The sequence below is a fragment of the Sapajus apella genome, unplaced genomic scaffold (genome assembly GCF_009761245.1).
Source record: "Sapajus apella isolate SASKATOON/1434 unplaced genomic scaffold, GSC_monkey_1.0 scaffold16, whole genome shotgun sequence".
NCBI lineage: Eukaryota > Metazoa > Chordata > Mammalia > Primates > Cebidae > Sapajus > Sapajus apella.
Window position 1 is genome coordinate 9,642,942 of NW_022436956.1, and position 5,241 is coordinate 9,648,182.

Here is a 5,241-nt window from a genome sequence, read left to right on the forward strand (position 1 = left end):
TAACTTGATTCTCTACTCAAATATCTCTTCCACCAGAAACCCTCTAAAAAAGCATGCAAAATGTCTTCAACATCCCAGAAAACTGTAGCCATACACTTAGCTCTTGACCAATCCACCTTTGCTTTGACTTGGTCACTTCCACCTCTTGGTAGCCATTGCTTCTTCTGGGATTTACCTCCATGAAATAGTCAGTTTATATGACTATTTCTGATTCACCCACCTTAAACATTGTGAACTTCTTATGATGATAGATGAGGATTCCCCTCTCTTACACATCCCCCTACCACTCCTTCAAAGCTCTCAATCGAGTTGATTCGTAATGCAGGATAAGTCAATGCTTCTTCAACCTTTCAGACATCTATTTTGTGTCTAAAGTATGCCAGACTCTGAAGACAGAGTATTGAATACACAGAGGACACACATACAGATGATAAACAATCAAAATGATACATAAAATACTGCCAGGTAGTGATAAAAGCAATGAAGAAAACTGAAGGAGGCCAAGACATAGACACTGGCAGGGAATGCTTTTTTAGAGGGTCTCTCTGAGAAGTGAGATTTCAGCAGGGAACCGAATTGAGGAGACTGAGGGAGGGAGACATGCTGGTATCTGGTGTTAAAACAAGTATTCAGGACACTTGGTAAGGACAATGACTTGTTTCGGGGGAACTATCACCATAGATATAGGGACCAATGCAATGGGGTCTTGCAGTGGGGAGAGGTTGGGCTGTAATCTGAACACAAGGAAAGCGTGTTATAGTCAAGGAGCAGGGTAGGGGTTGGTGGATGGGACATTACCATGTGGAAACTTCAGGGGCAGAAAAGATCTTTGCTAGACTCAATAGAATTCTCGCTGAAGGCAAGCGGTGATCATATTCAGGTGACCTAATATCAAGGGCAGGGATTTTCACTGCCCTGACTTAGCAGGATTCCTGCTCAAAGAGGATTTTACAAAGAGGGAAAACGGCGAGCCAAAGGTTGGGCCTAGTGGGGCAGAGGACTCAAGGGAGCCTGATTCAAGTTAGGTCAAGGAGAGTTTTTGCCACTGAAGGAGAAAGACTCCAGACAGAAGGAGCAGTAACGTGAAGGCCTTGAGATGGGAACTATGTTGTTCTGGCCTTGGTGCATGAGCCCTCAACATCTTCCCGAATCTCTTCTAATAGCTCTTCTTGCTGGAAAGCCAAGAACTACATTTGCCAGTTGACTAAAATTTTACTGATTAGTTAACTGAGAATGCAGAAATGAGGGTCATCTTTCTGCTATGCCTATAGTTTTCCGATGTTTAAGATTAAGTTGGAATTTTGTGAGGTATTTTTAAATTATTTTTATGATTTTTTATTTTACTTTTTTCATTTTGAAAGAGTTATTTACCGTTTTCCAAATATTTTCCCAAAAAGGTGTTTTGCAGCAAGTGTCAATATGAAGTCAAACATTCTATAGAAGGAAATCATTTTTACAGACATAAAGAATAACTTTAACAGGAAAAACAGCTCACAACTATCTAGATGTGGCTATGTTCCATGGGGAAATTTCAGCATCCAAAGCGCAAAGAAAAAATGACTGTGGCTTTTCTTACCACATAAAATATTGACCATCTTCTCTTATAGCCTACTCTTTATTTTTAGTTGGAATGCCAAAAAACAACACAGTGACCTTTAGAAGTTGGGCTCCACTGGACAAGGTTGGGGCATAGGGGTCAAGCATCAGAATGAATTCAATTTTAAAATAAAAACTGCCTTTGACCCCAAATGAACCCAAAGTTCAGCCAGCCGCACATTCTCAATAAATACAAGTTGTACTTTCACATTTACAAGGTTGTGCCACTCAACACTATTAAGACCTAATCATCCAAATTAAAGCTATGCATACTCCCATCACTAGTTCAGTCCTTAATGTATCCCATTTTTATGAAAACTCCATGTTATAGCTCAGTTCATAATGGGGAATGGAAAATTCCGGTTCTTAGAAGGAGGCATCCTAAATCCTCTGGTCTAATCCTTTCTTTGCCCCGCCCTCCCACTTCCCATCCTGAGACAAGCCAATCTTATCATATGGGTAAGATTTCTGTCACTGTCTCATAGAAATTAGTTCTAAATGAAACACAAGAAAGATCATTCATTCCATCAGCAGCATTTGGCTTTAAGTCAAAGGGGTAATAACTCTCTTCCCCAAAAAGAATCACAGCCAATTCCATACTAACCCTCTACCCCTGGAAAGATCTCTCATCTAAAAGCTCCCAAAAATGACCAACACAAGGTACTGATATTACATGACTTGAGGAGCAGGAAGGGGCGATATATATAGTTTTAATAAAGCCCTCATGCACAATTAAACAATTAAAATCCTGGAGAATGCTAAAAGTAGTAATGAGTACAGGAGGTTGCAGAGCAGAGAGTACAGGTGTGTCCTTTCTTATAGTTGGTCAATGCTGTGGAGTAATAGGCAGATGTGACTTCACTTGAGCATTGGAGAAGCAAAAAAGTTGCCTTGTCATCCTAGGTTGGTGGCAGACTTGCTTTTGCTCCCAAATCTGGGAGTGTTCTTGGTGAGGGTGGAATGAATTCTCTATGACAGGGAACTAGATGAAGGAGTCTTGAGAAGCTGACATTCGGGAGTGGTCACAGGTCCCAGTAAACTTACTTTAATATCTGGTGTTTGTGGTGTTGAAAAGGCATTTGAGTTTTCAATGACATGTAGGGGGTCAATGTTCTCTTGTTCCATCATCATGAACCGACTCCAATACTCCAGAGGCAAGGAAAGCAGGTGCTCAACCACCTTGGGTTGATGCTTGGTGTCCTGTAACATTGTCATTGGGTCTGGATTGGGCACAGCATGGGCCACTATTGTAGAGCCAAAGATTTTAGCCCGATTGGCAACATCCATTTTAGTATGTGGACTCTGAGCCACTCTCTGCAAGTGAATCATGAGGAAAGCTAATGTGTCCCTGTTGGCCTGGGGCAGTTCACCAACAGCCTGGTACATGGCAGCTATGCTATTGTCCTCATCTGTGATTTCTGCTGCTTCCATAAAGGCTTTGTTTAGGCGAAAGGTCAGAAGAGGTTATTTGAGGTTTCGAAGAAAGTCTTTTAGAAGGCTACAGATCGCAAGGATACCATCCACTTTGCTGAGGAGGGGTACAGTTTTCACTCTGAGGAATTTCTCTTTCGGCTCTTTTACTATGCAGTCACAGCCAGAGATCCTATATGGGCCTGTCTCAGTCAGACCTCTGCACACTCATTTACACAATGCACAACAATGGGGGAATCATTGGAGAAGTCTGGGACACAAAGTCTGCCAGCATTCCCTCTCCAGTCTTGACGGGTGTTCCTATCAGGGCAGGAATGAAGGGAAGGGGACAGTGGTCCCAACATTCTGGATGAGAGACCACACAACAGTCTCGACACTTCAGAGATAGTTTGCCAAATTTTATCCGCTTTCCACATGGAACACAGGATTCAGGTTTAATAACCATCTTAGAGACAAAGTCATGCAGGTGCATCCCTCCGTTATTCTGTGGCATGCCCACATTGTCTGTCTCAGTTCTTGGCTCCAGTTGCCCGCTGTTCAGGGTGGAGTCACTGTTCCAAGGTTGTAAAGTACCTGTTTTCCTCTGGTTCCTGGTCCAATATGGCACAGTCTCAATAGTGGACACAGCTTTGATGGGCCCACCACTATTGGGAACTGCCACTGTAGTTTTTGCAACTATGGATTCATTACCCTGATCTGCTGTGGAGCCAATGGAACGAGTTTTCTTTACAGGTCCAGAGAAACCATCAACAAAAGGTTGGCTACTAGAGTGTCTATTTTCTTTCTCCTTCAGTTTGAAAGTCTTCACCAAAGAGTCCCAATCCAGTGATTCATCAGTCTTGTCAAAGCTGATATCTGATAAAATGGAACCAGATTCATCAATGGTTGATAGTCTTTTGTTCCCAGCATTGCTGCTGGAGGGTTGGCCTGTGTTGAGAAAACCCAGAGCTGACTTTTGCTCCTCGCTTTTGCTGCCAGATGTGTCACGCATGAGCATCTCTCAAATCAGCTAAATCTGTCGTTCCAGCTTTTTGCAGTCAGCCTCAGCTCTGTCTCCATCTGATTTCTACATCCACCTGATTACCTGCATGCTTCAGCTTAACATTCAGAGAACTTCGCTCAGTCTCTGCTTTCATCAAAAGATCCTTGTATTTCCCCAGCTCATGGTCAGTCCTCTACCACTTTTTACAGATATCCTCAAAGTCCTTTGCCAACTGGATAAATTGGAGTTCATTTCCTTCACTGGGAATCTCTGCCTGGCGCACAAGCTGCTCAAATAGATTCCGCATATTCAGCATCGTAGTATCCATTTTTTCAGTCAGCCTGGCCCCGCCTGGGCCACCCTTCACTTCGCCCAGTGCCTCACCCCTTGTTTTTTATTTTGTTTGTTGTTTTTGCAGAAGCAGCATTCTAGATCCAGGTACCAGCTTTACAATAGTGATAGAAGGAAAACAAGACACCATGTCTTGCCAATGCCCGTCTAGCACGCGTGGAGTGCATCTACAGCTAAAAGTCCTGGTGGCACCCCACTCCTGATTCCTGGCTCACATAGTGGTGTCCTGAAGCCAACAGTTCCTGTGGAAGCTGACTGACACCCCATGGTCACTTTCCTGATTGTTACAGAGGTGGCAGCCATTAAAAAAAAATGGCAAAATCTCAATTACTTTCGCACCCACCTAATACCTTTCTGCTGAAGCTAAGTCACCTGACAAGCTCCTGTGTCCTGCAAGTGAGCCCTGACTGATATATAAAGAGTATTCACAAGCAAGATAACACTTTTTATTACATGATTTTATATTCTTTTTCCTACAAATAATAATTACCTTATTATCATTTGCGCAAGTAACTTTATGCTTCTAAGCTTCCCCACCTTCCCCACCTTCCAAGAGCTTCTCAATATACATTTTTACATGGCTGTCATCGGAGCTGTCAAATAATATATTATTTTACCATTTCTCTGGAGACTCCCACTTTGGACTGCCCATTCTCCTGCCCTTGTCTGGGAGGGTTGCCTCCAAGCTTGCTGCACAGTAATCATACTGAGGCCTTCCTTTAGGGCAATCCTAATAAAAATTTCTATTTGGTGTTTGCTCATGATCCTGGCACAGGGATCCTAATACCCTTGGAACTGTCTTTTTATGCTAATGAGATGATTCATCAAGTGGCCCTAGATAGCTTCAGGGTGGGGGCTGGTCATCAGAGAAACCAATCCCA

General features: G+C 43.0%; 1 pseudogene across 1 annotated transcript; it reads right to left on the minus strand.

Moving 5' to 3' along the window:
* Positions 1 to 1,496: 1,496 nt before the first annotated feature.
* LOC116556064 lies at positions 1,497 to 4,483 on the minus strand (annotated as a pseudogene). The gene has a single exon (XR_004270813.1). The product of XR_004270813.1 is annotated as a rac GTPase-activating protein 1 pseudogene (transcript).
* Positions 4,484 to 5,241: the final 758 nt, after the last annotated feature.